The sequence below is a fragment of the Polypterus senegalus genome, chromosome 13 (assembly GCF_016835505.1).
Source record: "Polypterus senegalus isolate Bchr_013 chromosome 13, ASM1683550v1, whole genome shotgun sequence".
NCBI classification, from domain to species: domain Eukaryota; kingdom Metazoa; phylum Chordata; class Cladistia; order Polypteriformes; family Polypteridae; genus Polypterus; species Polypterus senegalus.
In genome coordinates, this window is record NC_053166.1 from 84900086 (window position 1) to 84920892 (window position 20807).

General features: G+C 40.0%; 1 pseudogene; it reads left to right on the forward strand.

The window, feature by feature from the left end:
• LOC120543312 overlaps positions 1-15173 on the forward strand; it is an 88776-nt pseudogene extending 73603 nt beyond the window's left edge.
• Positions 15174-20807: the final 5634 nt, after the last annotated feature.

A 20807-nucleotide genomic window follows, 5' to 3' on the forward strand; every position in this document is an offset into this window, starting at 1 on the left:
TGCAGTGGGTAGCGCTGCTGCCTTGCAGTTAGGAGACCCTGGTTCGCTTCCCGGGTCCTCCCTGCGTGGCGTTTGCATGTTCTCCCCATGTCTGGGTGCTCCAGTTTCCTCCCACAGTCCAAAGACATACAGGTTAGGTGCACTGACCATTCTAAATTGTCCCTAGTGTGTGCTTGGTATGTGGGTGTGTGCCTTGTGGTGGGCTGGTGCCATGCCCAGGGTTTCTTTCCTGCCTTGCACCCTATGTTGCTTGGAATTGACTCCAGCAGACCCTCGTGACCCTGTAGTTAGGATATAGTAGGTTGGATAATGGATGGATGTATATATGATTAGTTTAAAGGCATGAGCATATTTAATGAATTAATATTTATTTAAACCAAACCTTTGCTACATATGCTTCGCACATTCATCCAGCAGCCACGAGTAGAAAATGGTTGAAGAATCTACAAAGATTAATTTCTTGAGGCAATTGCTCAGGTGGTCATTGTATTCCTTCTGTTGGATGAAATAATCTGTCTCAGCATTTCAGAAACCACTAAATTTATCATGATGATCTGAACGTACAGTGCTAAACCCAGCAGCAAGACCTTCGAAATCTTGGGAGATATAGCTTCATGATTGTTTTTGGATTCATGGCTTCTATTGAAGGGATCATTATTCAGTGCGTTTTTATAACATCGGAGTGTTTTTCATAGAAAAACTCCTTAAATAGACTCATGCATGTAAACAGGTTTTTTTTTTTTTTTTAAATAAATCAGTTTTCTGCCTTAGCCAGGTTTACACAACATTTGAAAAATGCACAATGGCATTAAAGGATATTTCTGAGAATTTTTTTGGCAACTACAGGGTACAAAACTACATCCAGCTGGTTGTGAATGTGCTTCATGCATACAAAACCACAATGTGCAACGTGTCGCTAAAGGTTCACTTTCTGCATTCACACTTGAACTTTTTCCCCTTTAATCCTGGTGCAATCAGTAACGAACATGGTGAGTGATTTCACGAGGACGTTGCAATGATTAAAAAGCAGTATCATGGAAAGTGGAAACCATCAATGTGTGCTGAATATTGTTGGGCACTGAAATGAGAGGCTTTAGATGCTAAGTACAAATGAAAATCTGCAGCAAAAAATTTTAGCTGAATTGAACTAATGTGTCAGCATCAATGAGTGATTAAATATATTAAATTCCATAAAAGTTCATTTAATGTCTTTCCAAATTCCTACATAATATAGTCAAGCTGAAATTATGTTTGCCTTTAGCTTGAAACTATCTATCATAACCAAAACATTTTTTTCAATATACTGTTTGAAAAAAAAAGTATTGTCCAATGATAATTCTTGTTTGTGAATACATGGGATGTGTTTGCCTTAAAATAACCATGAATTTGAGTTCCTTTTAACTGAAATGTTCAATCGGCTTTAAACTCTCCATAATTTAACTAAGCTAAACATAAATTCAAAAGAAAAGGAAATTACTCATATTTTAACTTAAACAAATGTCCCTGTGTAGATAATGGATATGTAGATGATCATTTTGATGTTGTGGGGGCTTGTGCACATTAGTGGTCCTCAGAGTCCAGGTCGTCTGGAGCTTTGTGCTCCTAGTAGGGTATGCCTTGTCAAACAGACATGGGTTGAAAGGTCATTGAACAGTTCACAATGACCCTCATGAAGGTACAAGATGAAAACAGTGTACACTGCCTGGGTTAGAGATTTATGGGAAACACTTCTGGAGCCAGGTCTGGTGAGTGCCTAGTGGTTAGGAAACCCACATTTGTAGATAGTGTAACAAAGGCACTATATAGGCACCTGACCCGACACAGATGGACATGGAGGCACATATAAAAATAAACCAAACTTTTATTTTTCTTCACCCATGGGCGCAAGTCTTCCCCGTGACCCACAGGCAATACACAGTCCCCAAGCACTAATAAGCACAGCAAACACACCAAAAATCTCCTCTACCACCACTCCTTCTGAAGCTTAGTCCTCCTCCTCCCAACTCTGGCCCCTTGAGTGGGGGTGGCTTGCCCTTTTTTAACCCATCTGGAAGTATTCCAGGTGCTTGATCTCCTAATCCTGATTGCACCTCCAGGTGGGGCTGAAGAATCGTCCAGCCAGGCTGCTAACTCCATGAAGCTCCCCCTAGCGGCCATCCAAGTCTCCAACCAGGCTGTGGAGGACTCCATCTCCCATGGAGCCATGCGACAGGCTGGGGTATCACCGTCCGCTAGGGAGGCTGCTACCAAGTGTCCTGGGGGAGGTACTGAGCTGCCCATGGTTGCTCCCCCGGAACAGATGCAGCAGGGGCGTCCCTGCTGGGCCTGGGACCCAGCTGTCTGCCACAATAGTTAAAACTCAAAATGGTTGCATCACTATAAAAAAGTATAGCATGTACTGCTGTGGGGCACATACAACTGCAGTGTTTGAGTTTGGAAATTATTTAAATTACAAATTAAGTTTAAAAAAATGGCATAGCAAACCTGCAAAGGGGTTGTAAATAGTTTGCTGTAATGGATTCTCTTGTTGAATTGGATTTTATTAAATAATCTAAGCTATTTGAGATGCATACAAAGCTTTTTTTTAAAAAAAGCATTTATTACCTAAATGGTAATAAACTACTGGGAAAGCAGACATATAAAGGATGAAAAGTGCAGTTGGTGGATTTAGGAAAAACTTTGAAAGCAATTTCAGCTTTAAATGTGAAACATCATTCAGTATTAATGTATGCTGATAGAGAAAAGAAGGAGCAAGTTTAGCTGGGATATAAAAACTAATAGACAAGGCAGCTGCAGCAAGCTTATTTGAAAAGTACTCTGCTGGGAAATGACAGGAGAGAAAGACTTGATATGCCCAAAATCCCAGTTTGAAAATGTGCTACTTGGAGTTACAAATGAGGAAAAAATTACAGAAACTAAAAATATTGCTGTGAAAGTAAGGTTAAGATTCACGGAAAGAGACAGAGAGAAGATTGCCTGACTGGGAGTGTTGTAGAAAGTGAACAGTTGTAGGAACAAGTAAGTGGAGCATGCTTAACCAACAAAGGGACACCAGGGGCCTAAAACCTGCTTACGCTTAGAAACGTGCGTAAGCCATTTCTTACGCAAAAGTCATGATTTATAAAACATGAACTCAACGTGGAAATTGGCTTAACATCATGAAAAGATTTGACCATCTGTAAATCCTACACAGACTTTTTTGGTGTTGGCATTTTAGCAACTCCAGGCAGTAGAACAATGAAGTGAACAGGAAACATTATTTCTTTGTACATTTCAATGATGTGTTGATCAAATTTTGATGTTCATCGATCCATTTTCTAAACCTGCTTTATTCTTAGCAGAATTCTTTTATTCTTTTTTCTTACGAAAAAGTAGCCCGCCTTCCTGTCAGAGTGGCGCGACGATTAACTACCCTCATCACGAAAGCTGTGTAGACGTAGTGCAAACGTGTGAGTACGAGTTGAGCGACATGTATTCCATTCCACAAAGAATCGCAATAGTGGAGGCGTACATTCTCATGGATTCCATTAAGGAAATGCGGGACATTTTTGCAACAAAGTTTCCTGCTGCTGGTGTCCCAACAAAGTGCGCAATACAGCAGTTGGTGAGAAAGTAGCATACGACAGGGTCAGTTGCAAACTCCAAAAAGAATCGTGCCCCGCCCGTTCGCACACCTGATGCGATCGCCGATGTTTTCACACGGATGGAGAGAAGTCCTAGGAAGTCTACACGTAAGTTGTCTCAGCAGGCGGACATTTCGCGCACTTCTTACCAACGCATTTTACACGACCGACGGATGAAACCATACAAAGTGTCATGTGTGCAAGAACTGAAGCAACCCGACAAGGAAAAACATGTGCATTACTACACGTGGCTATTTGAAACAATTGCGAGTGGGTTGATGGATCCACTGCTGTATTTCATGAGTGAAGAAGCCTGGTTCCATCTGTCAGGATATGTGAACTCACAGAATAGCAGATATTGGTCAGTAGTCAATCTGCATGCGATTCATGAGCAACCTCTTCACGATCAGAAAGTCAGAGTCTGGTGTGCTGTGTCTGCAACTCGGATTGTGGGTCCCATATTTTTTGAGACAACAGTAAACACGAACGTGTATATGGGAATTTTTGAGGAATTTTACGGACAGTTGACGCTGGAAGAACACGAGTACGCCTTCTTCCAACAGGACGGCGCGACTTGTGACACGTCACACGTGTCACTGTCACGAATTCAGGAGACATTTACAGAAGACAGGATTGTCACCAAAGGATTGTGGCCGCCGAGATTGCCGGACTTAAGCACTTGTGACTTTTATCTGTGGGGCAATTTGAAGGGAAAAATGTACGCTAATAACCCGAGAACTTTACACCAGTTGAAAGACAATATTCGTAATGCAATTCGGAGAATTGGCGCCCCAGAGTTGCATCGCGTATATGACAACATGTTAAGGCGCGCCCAAAAATGCATTGACGCACAAGGAGATCATTTTCAGCACTTTCTGTAAAGAGTGAGTAAAGATTTTTCAATTTCAAGTTCTTTCTTTCTTTACGGAAGGGAGCCTTTTTTCGCCAGGGAGGCGGGCTACTTTTTCGTGGGCCACCCTGTATTATTTCTATCAATACAGCAGTGTTTAATGTTGGTAATACTTAATATGCTTAATAAGCATATGCTTTATGTTAATTGCCTTAGTGTGTAGAATATCTATTTTGTCTATTGAAAAGGGTGTGCTGAGTGTTGTATGACATAACTAGTGATGATAGTGTTACCAACCTCCACAAATGTTCTTTCTTTCTTTCTTTCTTTAGGCTGCTCCTGTTAAGAGTTGACACAGCGGATCATCTTGTTCCATATCTTCCTGTCCTCTACATCTTGCTCTGTCACACCCATCACCTGCATGTCCTCTTTCACCACATATATACACTTTCTCTTAGGCTTTCCTCTTTTCCTCTTGCCTGGTCAGTGCCACCATCTCCAACCCATATAACAAAGCTGACCTCACTACTGTCCTGTAGATGTTCTCTTTCTCTCTTGCTAATAACCGTCTGTCACAAATTACTCCAGATGCTCTTCTCCACCCATTCCACCCTGCTTGTACTCCTTTTCACCTCTCTTCCACAAACCCCATTAATTTGTACTGTTGATCCCAAGAATTTAAACTCATCCACCTTCACCAACTCTACTCCATTACTCCATGCATCCTCACCATTCCACTGACCTCCCTCTCATTCACACACATGTATTCTGTCATGTTCCTACTGACCTTCATTCCTCTCCTCTCTAGAGCATATCTCCACCACTCCAGGGTCTCCTCAGCCTGCTCCCAACTCTTGCTTAAGATCACAATGTCATTAGCAAAGACCATAGTTCACAGGGACTCCTGTCTAATCTCGTCTGTCAACCTGTCCATCACCATTGCAAATAAGAAATGGCACAGAGCCGATCCCTGATGTAATCCAATCTCCACGCTGAATGCATTTGTCATTCTTACTGCAGACCTCACCACTGTCACACTTCCCTCGTACATATCCTGTACAACTCTTACATACTTCTCTGTTTCTCCCCACTTCCTCATACAATACCACAGCTCCTCTTGAGGCACCCTGTCATATGCTTTCGCCAGGTCCACAAAGACACAATGCAACTCCTTCTGTCCTTCTGTAAACTTCTTCATCAACACCCTCAGAGCAAAAATTGCATCTGTGGTGCTATTTCTTGGCATGAAACCATACTGCTGCTCACTAATCATCACCTCCCTCCTTAACCTAGATACCACTACTCTTTCCCATAATTTCATGCTATGGCTCATCAGTTTTATCCCCCTGTAGTTACTAAAGCTCTGCACATCCCCCTTATTCTTAAAAATCGGTACCAGTACACTTCTTCTCCACTCTTCAGGCATCCTCTCACTTTCCAAAATTCCATTAAACAATCTGGTTAAAACCTCCACTGCCATCTCTCCTAAACACCTCCATGGTTACACAGGTATGTCATCTGAACCAACACCCTTTCCATTCTTCACCCTCTTCATAGCCGTACTTACTTCCTCCTTGCCAATCTGTTACATTACCTGATTTACTATCTCTACATCATCCAAGCTTTTCTCTTTCTAATTTTCTTCATTCATCAGCCTCTCAAAGTACTCTTACCATCTTCTCAAGACAACCTCCTCACTGTCGAGTACATTTCCATCTTTATCTTTTATGACCCTAACCTGCTGCACATCTTTCCCACCTTGGTTCCTCTGTCTAGCCAATCGGTACAAGTCCTTTTCTCCCTCCTTAGTGCCCAGCCTCTCATACAACATACACTTTTTCTTTAGTCTTTGCCATGCCTCTCTTCACCTTGCACCTTATCTCCTTGTACTGTTGTCTACTTTCTGCATCTCTCTGAATGTCCCACTTCTTCGCCATCCTCTACCTCTGTATATTCTCCTTTACTTCCTTATTCCACCACCAGGTTTCCTTTTCCTCTTTCCTCTGTCCAGATGTCACGCCAAGCACCCTTCTTGCTATCACCATTATTACTTCTTCTGTAGTTGCCCAGCTGTCTGATAACTCTTCATTGCCTTCCTGTGTCTGTCTTACCTCCTCACTAAACTCTACCTTGCAGTCTTTCTTTTTATCAGCTTCCACCATTTGATCCCTGGATTTGCCCTCACTCTCCTCCTGTTCTTGATCTCCAGAATTATCCTGCATACCACCATCCTACGCTGTCTAACTACGCTTTCCCATGCTACCACTTTGCAGTCTTTAATCTCCTTCAGATTGACTCTTATGCATAGGATACAATCTACCTGTGTGCATATTTTTCCACTCTTTAACATCACCCCATGTTCCTCCCTCTTCTTAAAATATGTATTCACCACAGCCATGCCCATCCTTTTTGCAAAATCCATTATCATATGACATTCTTCTTTCCTCTCCTTGACACCATACCTACCCTTTACAACCTTGTCTCCTCTGTTCCTTTCACCAACATGTCCATTGAAATCAGCTCTAATCACCACTTTCTGTCCCTTGGGTACAATGTCCATCACTTTACCCACCTCACTCCAGAAATCTTCTTTCTCAACTATTATACACCCAACTTGCAGTACATATACAGTAACAACAGTCATCATCACACTTCCAGCTTCATAATCATTACTCTGACACTCTTTTCACTTCCAAAACACTCTTGACATACTGTTCCTTCAGAATAACCCCTACCCCATTTCCCATCCCATCCATCCCATGACAGAACAATTTAAATCCACCTCTGATTCACCTGGACTTACTCCCCTTGCATTTAGTCTCTTGCATGCACAATATATCAACCATTCCTTCTCTCCATCACATCAGCTAACTCTCTTCCCTTACTAGTCATACTGCAAAAACTCAAAGTTCCTACCCTCAGTCCCACTCACTTCCTTCCTCCTCTCCTCTTTTCTCTAGACACATCTTCCCCCTCTTCTTCTCCTTCTTCGGCCAACAGTAGCCCAATTTCCGCTGGTATTGGAGGTCGCTGTTAACCCGGGACTCAACTGATCCGGTATGGAAATCTGTATTGTTTATCACATGTTGATCTGCCAATATTTTACACTGGATGCCCTTCCTGACATAACTCTCCCCATTTATCTGGGCTTGGGACTGGCACGAAGAAAGACACTGGTTTGTGCATCCCATGTGGCTTGGTTGTTCTTTAGATTTAATGTTAATAAATATTGAAACAACCAATATTGAAACCATATATCTACAGGCTCTGATAGATGAGTTAAAACACAATATTAAAATATTCCACATACCACCAAGTTTGATGAAGTCAACAGGAAACAGAGCTTCATACACACAAACAAAAGAAATCAGATTAAAGTAGTTGGGAATCCAACTCAGGTTTCATGTATAAATGGCTTGCACATCCAAGAAACACACAAGCTTCTGAAAAATACAACCCCAGCTTGATTTTAATTCTTCATCTGCCTGCTCCTCTTCCTCCTGTATAGAGTATGGTTCTTTGCAAAAACCTACGATGTCTCTTTTTTCAGAAAGACATGTCACCCAATTGGACAGAACACAACATGCCCCTTTATCTCAGAATGGTTCAAGTGATTAATATCCAAAACCTTGACTACTGATGAGCTTTCTGTCCTATCCAAGAGTCTGTTCTGTATTCTGACCCATAATTAAAGTCTGTTTAAAGCACACATTATTTAATTTCTTCAGAAAAATGTGTTAGAATCACATACACGTCCCTTTTAATCTACCTTTATTCCTCCTTATCTTACTACTGCCCTCAAGATTGACACTTTTTGCAAACTAGTGTACTAGAATGTGGCTAACATAGAATCCTGTATTAAGAAACCATTTTTCAATCTAACTAGGAATGAACACAACCCTCTATAACAGTATTCAAACATCTCTATTAGACCTGCAGATAAAGGGGGAGCTATTGTTGTAATGAACACCTGCACTTACATTAACAAAGATTTAAAAAAATGGAATGACTTTTCCTGTTACAAAAGACCCCACTACCCACAATATTGCTTTCATTAAACTCATTATTTATTAATTATGCTCCTTAATTTAGACACCTTTGGGCAAACCAGCCCAACTTGGTGATAGTCCTTGGTGCTATTCTAAAAATCATTCTTTTTCTAACTCTTTTGTCTCCAATTTTTTATACCCCTCCACTAAAGCCTTTGCTGATGACATTGTGTTGTGTAGCACCAGAAAGAGGAAGTGGAGAGAAAGTTGGAAGAATGGAAAAGGGCTTTGGAAGAGAGAGGACTGAAGATAAATCGGAAGAAGACAGAATATATGAGGTTTAATGTTGATCGGGATTCAAAAGTCAGCCTTCAGGGAGCACTAGTGGTTACATTTGAATATCTAGGATCGCTGTAGCCCAAGGTGAAAATTCGATAGACATTACCCAGAAAGTACAGTATGGATGGAACACTTGGAAGAAGGTATCAGGAGTATTGTGTGATTGAAGATTAAAGGTAAGATTTTTAAGACAGTGGTAACACCACCAATGATGTATGGAGCTGAGACACAGGCAGGGAATGCTGGAGAAAGTAGTTGGATGTGGTGGAAATGAAAATGTTGAGAAGGATGTGCGAAATTACAACAAAAGACAAAATAGGAAATGAGACAGTCAGAGATACACAAAATTAGGATAGATATCTAAGTAAGCACAGGACAGTAGGTTGAAGTGGTATAACTATGTGATGAGACAGACAATGATTAGGTGGACAAATGAGTGATGGGAATGGAAGTACAGGGGAAAAAAAGAAAGGGAGGCCAAAGCAGATTGATAAAGTAAAAGTAGATCTGAAGGAAAATCGTTTGACTGAGGAGGGGGTGCATGACCGAGCTGTATCAAGAATGTTGATCAAGTACATTGATCCCATATAGAAGTGAAAAAAGATGATGACGAAGAAGAAGAATTAATCAGGTTCCTTCTGTTGAACTAATTGATATCAAGAATGAAACATTCTTATTCAATCCACATTCCCATTTTCTTATTTTTTTATGTTATATCCAAAGATATACAAGAATCTTTTGATTTCAAGCAGCACTCTTGCTATTAGAAAAAGAATGACATGTTCCAGAACACAGATTTTTCAAAAGGCATTAGTTGTTTAAATATACACTTTATTTATTTAGGGAAAATACTGAATGACTTCACACTCTTATAAGTCAAGAAATATATTTTCAGGAGATCAGTCATTTGGAAATTATAGTAAAAAAATGTGAGGTCCTGTAAATTTGACTGATAGTTTACTCTGTGCCATGCATTCAAATGATGAAAGTGTTTATTTTTATTCCTTGCACAAGGAATGGCAGAATGAGGAATGGGTGTAAATGGGAGAAGAAATTTTAACTAAAGCCAAAGTCAAAACCAAAGATCTGTCCTGTGAAAGGCCACTACCAAAACACTAATCAAAGAAACTCTGTAAAGAAACACAAGCAAAGAATAGGGAACCTTGGGATATTAAAGCAGGATAGTGACAGTTCTGATGTGCTGCTTTTTATATTGTCACCTCAATGAACTGACTCGAAATGCCAGTGCCCATAAAAACACAATACTTACAAAAACACAACAGTTATTCTTATTAATAACTGAATATGATAACAATACTAATAAGTGCAAAATTGTGATGCAGTGTTTCTGAAAACCCAAAATGGGATAGCTGAGAACAGCGTATAGGAATTCTTTAAAGTACACTGTGACTGATAGGGGCCTTCTTTACCCCTTGAACCCTCAGACCACTCGTCAGACACCAGGTAAAAGTCCAAATACTTGATTTATTAGGACAATAAAGTGCACAAAGCACCCTCTCCTCCACAATACTCATAAACCAATACAATACTGAATAATAATACAATCCTCCACTCCCAGACGCGTTGCCCTCCTACCACCCAGCTCAGCTCAACGCTCTGGTGTTTCATTGTCCTTTTTATAGTCCACGACCCGGAAGTGCTCCTTGACCTGCAGTCCATGTGACTTCCTAGCACTTCCGGGTCAAATCAACACTCTTCTTTCTTTGTCAGCCCGGAAGCACTTTATTCCTTCCGTCCTCGCGACCAGCAAGTACTTCCGGGCTGTAGGAAAACCCAACGTCTCTGTGTCTCCCTGCAGCATCCCCTGGCGGCCCTGATGTTATCCAGCAGGGCTGTGCACTACAACTCCAAAGTCCATGATGCCCTGTTGGAATTCGGGGCATCTCCACATTGCTGGGAGGGCTCCATCTGGCGGCTTGGGGGACTTGGCCGTGATAAACTGCCGGGCATAGTCCACAACACATAATCATAAGTTATACACATTACTATAGATTATAAAAGAAATTATTTATTTTTGGAATGTTTTGAGGGGTTGTTATTAGTCTGATTGTGTCTTTGAACTCAAGTCTATAGAGAAAACAATATGAATAAATATATCTGGTATGTTTAAAGGGCCATGACAAGATGTGGCCAGAGGTTTTGATCAGTTGATGCTTGCGTAATCATGAGTGTGCTAATAATCACAAATTATATGTTGTATTGTGCTAGTGTTACATTTTCTGTGCTGTGTTCTGAATGGATTTATATAGTAAATAAATCAAAGTATGTTTTGTTAATTAATGTATGTGAATGGTCAGCAATTGCACTCAAATAGTTATCAGCTATACCAGTACAGTATGTGCTTCTGTGTGTGCAGTTATATTCTGTTTGCATAGCACAATAATATAAAATATACTGGTGGATGTTTAGGATATTAGCTCTTGCCCACCTTGAGCAATATTACTGTTTTTCAATATAACAAGGACAAAGTCATGTAAAAGATACTTTTAAATTTAAAGGCAATACCTACTTCAGAAAAGTAATGTTACATTGAACTAATTGTTTCTTAGAAAATGGCATAATTATTTTGTCTTATCTGTTGTGTTAGAAATAATTGGTTAGTATGTTTTTCGGTATAATTGCAGCAATTTGAATTTAATACATCAAGGTTGACTAAACATTATAAACCAAATCCATAATTGTACAAATTGGTAAAGGCCTGCACTGAAACAAATACTCTACCATTAAAAGCCCCTTTTCATTCTCAATGTGAATAATTACTACGTAGAGAGTGATTAATTAGAAGAGTAACTAGGAATTATGATGATAATTACATTGCATTTATTATAAAATATTATTTTTTGTTATTCACCTTACACTAAACAATTCTGAAAATGACTTGAGAATGATTTCTGTTTTTCTTCCAGTGATAGTGCAGAGAAATATCCTTGCATTTTTGGTGATTACCTACCAGAAAAGAAAGATGTATCAAAGAATGGCTGCAGCTGGCAGGTGATATGTGAGAAGAAAGAAAGAAATTAAAAACAGAACATCAATATACAGTAATATAGAGTGAGAAATATATTATGATATGTTAATTGTACATTTTACAAAATGTATTCAGGGAAGATGTTTTTAATTCTAAATGTCATGTCATTTTCTAACCCGCTTAATTGAGACCAAGGGTTGCTGGAGCCTATCCCAGCTAGCACAGAGCGCAAGGTAGGAAGAAATCCTAGACAGGGTGTCAGTCCATCACAGGGCAAACACACACACACTTGGGTCAATTTAGTGTTGCAAGTTCACCTCACCTGAGTGTCTGTGGGAGGAAACTAAAACTCCTGGAGGAAACCCACACAGACACGGGGAGAACGTGCAAACTCCAGGCATGGAGGACCCAGCATGCAAATCCTGGTCTCCTTACTGCAAGATAGCAGCTCTACCACTGTGCCACCCTTCAACAGTTCAAACTGTTTTACACAAAATCCCCTTGATTGAACTTTCATGAATAGTGTTTTCAACCTTTTTCTGAGTTAATATCACTAAACGTTGGCTTCAGTGGACTTGGGCATAGAATTTTTTGGTACTCACAAAGACACGATTGCAATAAACTAATATTGTTTGCTAAACATTGCATATTTTGGTGTGCTGCAATAAAGTGTCTCACATTCCTGGGCTGGTTTCTGTCTTGAACCTGATGCTTCAAGGATAGGCTTTTCCTCACTGAGAACCAAATTGAATTAAGTGGGTTTAGAAACTCTGTGAATATAATAGGTGTAATATTTCAGTTATCTGTATAAGTCTACAAAAACATAATGTGCAGCACATCACAACACATTACATGACCTAACATTGGAGCAGAAGAGTGGGAATGGAGGAGCTGGTTCAAATAAATGACCTCTGGGCCAGTTCTGTCCCCTATTTGGCTTGATACCAATTACTCTCTGCCTTTTGTGTGCTAAGTCTGGCTTTGTGACAGCATTTATGGTCTGAATCTGGCAACCAGATCTGGGCCAGGCCACTTGGGCTATGAAGGCATCTGGATTCAATCTCATAGTGACCCAAATAGGACTAAACAGAGAAATCTGGTCCTGCATGCTCCATTTGGTTCCCAGCCATTTCAGAAATATTTGGCTACCTGGGTATAGAAACCTAAGTGTTTCTAATTTAAGTTGCCTAGCACACATTTGTTTTGGAAACGCATGTGAAGATGTCTGTGCATGGTATAGTTTTAGAATATTATTTTATGTTACAAAACATATGGTGGACAATCCTACTGCAAATGAAGATAACTATGTATAATAACTGCTCATTGTCTGCCTGTCCTCCCTACAGAATATGTCCTTGGATGAAAGGGAGCAGGATTGGGCACCCTAAACACATGCACCTGATAAACTAAAATATTTACTGATATGACAAAAGTTAATCTACTAAGTTATCTGAACAAATCTCTGTTTATCAGACATGATGAGGGTCATCACTCCATATAAAAACAGGAATGGAGTAGCATTAAATAGCCTAAATAAACAGGGCTTCAGCAATAGCAGGTGAAATCATAAAACACTTTGGGAGCAAAGCTCTTTTACAACATTTCTAAACCAAAAAGACAATGTTAATGTTCCTGAATTTAATTTGCTTTTTTGCATTGAAACTCTATGCTTTGCTTTCTTCTTTTGCTGTTGCCTTGAAAGCATCTAGATCTATTGAGATATGTGATCTACAGTATAATTCAAATATTTTCACAATATCTGATATAGAGTGGCAATAAATTGTCAGAAAGGACTGACAGACTACCTATTTAATGATAAAATATTCTTTTTTTTGTTTTTAAATTGAGCTTTAAAAGTCAGACTTCAAATTAAAAAATTCCAGACATGTCATGTTTTTCCCTCATTCTTGTTACAAATAAAGTTGTTGGTTAAAGTTGGATTTAGATGCAGGGCTAGGATTATGTCAGGGCTCATTCAATGCATTTACTTCTTGTTGGCTTTACAACACATGCTGGTGACAGTCTATGCCCACATATATGACACAAGGCCCCCTTAGCCCTGCCTTTGAGGTCATATCATATCTTCCTATGATGTCATAGACCCTAGAGATGGCAGCCAAGCTGGAGTGGAAGAAACAACGTTTATGTACGAGTTTGCATTAGTTTTGTTGAAATACAAGGAATGACTACACTACATGACTTGAGAATTTACTTCTTTGTGAGCCACCATTCACTGTAATATTCAATAAGGAAAACTCAAACCCAGTTGGCAGTTCTTTAGTTGGCTTACTGCCACTTTAATAGTGATGGCCTTCCCCTCCATGACAACATGCCTGATTTCTTGATCCAAACAATTTCCAGTATAGATACGTATGTTATTGAGTGTTTTTGCTGCTGAAGAGGACAAGTGAGGAGATGAAAAAATAGGGCCCATCATGAGGCCATGCTTTAAGTTAGCCTGCTCTATGCCAGAGTACCATTACACATATAATATATGTGTCATTATCTGTCAAAGGTGAGGTTTATTTGGAGAAGCAGGGCACAAACCATTAATTATGCTAATAAAGCGTATAGCCTCTTGTATTTTTGAAGTGGTCAACACTAAATGCAATAGAATAGAATAGATTCAGCATTTGATATCACGAACAATGACCAGCTTACTTTTATTATATACTATTTGCAACACAATATATGGTAGCTATTATTGTTCTGTGCATAAACAATTAGGTTATGCAATGTCAACTATTGAGAGTTTTGGTATCCGGGGATCAGTCCGCAAAGGCACTTGTCTTCGACTGCTGTTTGAACCACAATGCCATGGACCTTTATCACTTTGCTTGCAGGTGGCGGGCCCACTGGACAATGGTCCCAGGTTGCTCATTTGAGATGCTAGCCACGGGTACAGACCTTACACAGACATAGTACATAGTCCTTAGAGGAAAAAGCCCAACCACCAGGTGCTTGCTGACCAGCTCTGAGACCTGGCTCCAGGACAGAGCATTGATTTCCCTTTTTTGGATAAGATTACTCTGTTCCTGTACAACCAGAGCGAAAGCTTGCTTTGCATTGCTGGCAGAAGTTCCCAGTGAGTGTGGAACTATGTCAGGGCTGCTCTCTGTCACCGATTCTGTTCTTAATTTTTTATAGACAGAATTTCTAAGCTGAGCCAAGGAGTGAAGGATGTCCAGTGGTTTGTAGCCAAGTATGAAGCAACCAGGATGAGGATCAGCCCCACCAAGTCTGAGGTCATGGTTCTTAGCTGGACAATGGAAGACTACCCTCTCCAAATTGGGGATGTAGTGTTTTCTCAAGCAGAGTTAATGAAGGAGGGAGTTGGCGATCGAGTGGCAGATTGGAGTAGTGTCCGCAGTCATTTGTGGTGAAGAAAGAACTGAACTGAAAAGCAAAACAAATATTGATATACTGGATATGTGGAGGGTTCCTGTCCTCACCTATGGTCATGAGTTTAGAGTAATGAATAAAAGAACTAAATTGCAGGTACAAGTGGCAGACATGAATTTCCTCTGCAAGGTGCCTGGGCTCGGCCTTAAAGATAGGGTAAAGAGTGCAGACATTCAAGAGAAACTCAAAGTTAGTGCCACTGCTCCTATGCATTTCAAGGAGCCACGTGAGATGGTTTGGTCATCTGATTATAGTCCTCCTGGATGCCTCCCTGGGGAGATGTTTTGAGCATGTCTGGAAGGATGCCTCAAGGATGATCCAGGACACACTGGAGAGAATATATCTCTCAGCAGCGTCTGGAACACCTCAGTATTGTCCGGAAAAGTTGAAGGAGGTGGTGGGGAAAAGGGTTATATGGGCATCTTTACTCAGACTACGGCACCCATGACTCAGACCTGGATAACAGGTAAGAATCATCTCCAGACAGAGGAGCAGCTTCAGTGACAGACTGCTGTTACTGTCCTGCTCCGCTGACAGATTGAGGAGATTGTTCATCCCACACACTATGCAACACTTGGACAGAGGCAGTGGTGCAGTAAGAATTATGTTTCTGGACTTCTCTGGCACCTTTAACACCATCCAACCTCGGCTCCTTAGTGAAAAGCTGACGGAGATGGGAGCAGATTCATACCTGGTGGCATGGAATGTGGACTATCTTGCAGACAGACCTCAGTATGTGCATCTCGGGAACTGCACGTCTGACATTGTGGTCAGCAGCACAGGAGCGCCGCAGAGGACTGTACTTTCTCCGGTCCTGTTCAGCCTATATATCTCGGACTTCCAATACAACTCAGAGTACTGCCACATGCAAACGTTCGCTGATGACACTGCTATCGTGGGCTGCATCAGGAGTGGGCAGTAGGGGGGAGTATAGGAACCTAATCAAGGACTTTGTTAAATGGTGTGACTCACCACTTACACCTGAACACCAGCAAAATCAAGGAGCTGGTGGTGGATTTTAGGAGGCCCAGGCCCCTCCCGGACCCTGTGATTATCAGAGGTGACTGTGTGCAGAGGGTAGAGATCTATACATACCTGGGAGTGCAGCTGGATGATAAACTGGACTGGACTGCCAATACTGATGCTCTGTGCAAGAGAGGACAGAGCCGACTATACTTACTTTGAAGGCTGGCATCCTTCAACATCTGTAGTAAGATGCTGCAGATACTCTATCAGACGGTTGTGGCAAGTGCCCTCTTCTACACGGCGGTGTGCTGGGGAGGCAGCATAAATAAAAGGGATGCCTCATGCCTGGACAAACTGGTGAGGAAATCAGGCTCTATTGTAAGCAAGGAGCTGGACAGTTTGACATCTGTGGCGGAGCGATGGGCACTGAGCAGGCTCCTGTCAATAATGGAGAATCCACTGCATCCACTGAACAATATCATCTCCAGACAGAGGAGCAGCTTCAGTGTAAAAAGATAGATGTCAACAATAAACAAAGGAGGCAAATGACAGACAGAGGGACATTTCCCCTCTGACTACAAAAGAAGAAGTAACTGCACCTGGATGGCAGTCAAAGATCTATGGTGATTATTATCAATGAACCTAGAGAAAACCAACAATAAAAAAGAATACAGACAATAAAACTAACCATAGACAAAATGTCAAGTGTCAATCAGATTTAATTTTTATATGTTACTAATTTTATAAGTTACATTACAACAAATTAGACAGAACAAGGATACAATCAATACTACTGTAAATTTATGTTACATATGAAATCAAATCCAGCTAATCTCAGCATCCTTCTCCTACCGTATTCAAAGACTGTAATGAACAAAGAGTCCAATATAAACTTGTTCTTACTATAGGTTGAGGTAACATAATGATTAGCAGAAGAAATAGATTGTTTATTTTAGCGCAGCATTAAAAAATTCTTGCAAAATTCTGACAATTTGATCTTTTCTACTTTTAAGTAAAATAAAATGTCCTTCCTCAAATTTATGGAGGGTACAGTAGAAATCTTCCAACTGAGCAAGACGAGACGACTAGATAGAAAGACTTTCTTTATACAGAGCATGATACAAAACCAGGGATTACCAGAAAAATCAAAGCTCAGAAACATCTCTACTGGAGGAAATGTTGAGTGCTAACCTCAAAGATTCAGTCGATGAAACGAGTGCCTGTCACTCAAACCTTGATTTATAATGAAGATAAACAAGAGAAAACAAAACAAGTCGGATCTGCTGGCTATTTTGTGTCTGGATGTCTGGATGTTACAATCATATACATGAATGTTTTCCAGGACACATTAAGACCAGGGAGACAATTATATTGAGAAAACTACACATATTGTCGTACACTTCAATATGGTAATGCAATTTAGTGTTTCATAAAAAAGAAAACTACATAACTTAGTGGAGTCTGAATGTACATGCCAACCATTGAGACAGAAAGGTTTCAACTACAAGGGTATAACACATAACTCAAGAAGTAAAGTGGGACTTTCATTAAACAGATAAAAATGGAACATGGAACAATTTTACAGCTTAGTGTACAGCAATGAGACATGTTTACAGAAGGATGTATGTTGTTTGTTCAAGCTGTTGATATAAGTACAAAGTTTTACAAACAGAAGGAAACCATTGAGTCGATCAGGCTGTTATGATTAGCTAAACTGTTTCATTATGTCAACCAGACACTTTTTAAGAGCAGCAAAGGTATCCATTTCAACAACATGACACTGCAGCTTCTTCTGATTTCCACAATTTATGTTAGGTTTCATTTCCACTGGTATCCAACTATGTGATTCAATATTTCATTGAAAGGATTCTGCTGCACCAACTTTTTTAATGACCCTAAGAATTTCAAAGACCTGGAGTAGTTCTTCTCTTTTCTGCCCAGGGGATACATTTGGTGTATCTTCTTTGCACAGTTTATAGGGGCACTATGAGAGACATAACATTTCAGCTGTATAGTCTTCATCATGTGTTACTGAAATGTTGTGTTTACCTTCTTTCCTTTTCAGCATAATAACAACCTTGACTGTTTTTCCTTAACAGAAAGTTATGACACCACTAAAACCAATCACCACAATTACAAAGTTAATGGAGAAACACAACACATTTTGTTCACACAGGGACCATCTTTTTATAACAAATATGGTATCAAATGCATAAATGTATTTTATAGGTTAATGTTTTATTAAAATTGTATGCTTTCAAATATAGAAAGGATAATTTACAAGCCTTTTTGCTGGCTTTAACCTTCGTATTGCCAAAAAGTACAGAAAATATTAATAGTTTTAGGTTGGAACTATCTTCCTATATCTTCCTATACATTAAAAATATTTTTTAAAATATTGTTACATTTTTACCATGTTTTGAAAACACAGTCTGAGAGTAGTAGAGTTTCTCCAAAAATGCTGTTTGTCCTGCATTTTTCCAATGCCACCACATTCCTGTTGACTTTTGTCAGCTGTAATTGGGTAATTCCTACTGCAAAGCTCAATTTTATTTTTATAAGAGTAGCTGTGACTGCAAGGTCACTGGTTGATTGAACTCAGTGGTTGCTGGTGAAAACAAAATTTGGGTGGGGTGCAGTTTTTGGGGGGACAAACTGAAGCAGTACTTATTTATTATATAGTGCTTTTCATATCTACTTATCTGATTATGCCACATGCTCTCGTGGTCCTCATCATATTGTCAATGCATATCTTGGCCTGTTGAGTATCAGATCCATTGGACAAATCCAGGCTAAAATGTATTACACCCTTTCTGCCAAGTGGCCCAATCTGTTGCCAACTTACTCATTTCTACTGTGTTCCAAAACATCAGTCTGTGACATCCACAGTCCATTTATTCTTCCCATACCTTTCTATAGATGTGGAAAGGAACAGGTGCACCTGCCACCATAATTTTATACTACACCTGTCTCTAAATTGCCCAGTCCTCTGCCAACTTGCCTAGTTCCTCTTTCTTCCAAACCTACCCCATAACGTCCACACCCCTTCCTCCATAATCTTCCAGTAACATGTACTTCTGTCTGTACTATAACACATCCATAGCATAAGTCCAATCTAAATCTTATGCTGTCTCCACTAACAGAGAGCCCAGTCCTTGAACATTTCCACTGTATTCCATAAATCCACATCATAGAATCACTAATCCTCTGTTTTTTTTTAAGTCTTGAATCCCAGTTTGTCATTTACCCCACCCACAGAGTCATTTCCACCCTCATTTTATTCCACACTTGCTGACAGTCTGCTCAGTCTTATGCATGGTTGCCAAGCTTACCTCACCTGAGCACAAATTCACATTGTAAGATCAATAGACCCCTACATTTTAAAACATAACTCCCACCGCCAGCTTGCCTTGTACTACACCCACAGGACAAGTCTAACCTAAATGTTATTCTGCCTTTATGATCAGGATATCTATATTTCCTTGAACATAAATTTTGCCCCCCTTTCCTTCAGGCTTGAAAATTTCTCAATTACTTTCTGATTAAATTGAATGATTTCACTAGGTCTGCCAAAGAAATTAGCCTCATGCTATTGTCTAGGTTTCACAACCTTTTTGGTGGCACACATTTTGTAATTAAAACCAGACATACCACATTTCATAAACTACAAAAAGATATACAATTTGTATCTCATACATTTGCTCAACTCTCCGAAGAAGTGGGACTACCTGAGAAACCAGTAAAAAGCAGCTCTAAGATTAGCATTCACAGACACTGCACTTAGTGATCACTTTGCTGGTATCTTCCAGCTGCATCATCCCTTTGCCCATCCCTCTCTGCTTCAGTGGAAACTCATATGCCCACTATCTACTGGTCCTGAGAGACTAACTAGCAACCACACACCCATATGGCATATAGACTCTATCGGCCTGGAGATGTGTGTAAAGTTCTCAAAGTGCTGTATATGCAAATCGTGATTATTAATTTACACTGTTATTTACACGGCACACCTGGGTAGCTCTCACAGAGCATCACTGTGCCGCAGCATACTGGTTGAAGAACGCTGCTCTAGATGACTGCGACTACTTCAATGCTGCTTGCATTTTTCAAAAAGATGTTTTAGGTCTTTCAGTACAGACACTTTGAAACAACAAACAGGGAAAACTAAAAAGGGCATTACTTACACAACATCCAGTTAGCCAACTCCATTTGTCATAACAAAAGTCAGTGTGTAAGCTCGTCCTCGATCACTTGGCCGCTGCTATTATTAAATTAGTTCCCTTATAAATTTGCAAGATACTGAAAAATTAGTTCACGCTTTTGTTTTTAGTCAACTAGATTACTGTAATGCACTCCTCTCAGGGCTACCCAAAAAAGACATCAGTTGATTGCACATATTGCAGAATGCAGCTGCCAGAATCTTAACTAGGAAAAGAAAAGCTGAGCACATCTTACCAGTTCTGCTGTCAATACACTGGTTACCTGTGCCATTTAGAATTGACTTTAAAATACTGCTTATGGTTTACAAAGCCTTAAATAATCTCGCTCCATCCTATATTTCAGAATGCCTCTCACCTTACACTACAAATCTTCAAATGAGGGTCTACTTATAATTCCAAGAACTAAACTTAAAAGAAATGGTGGGGCAG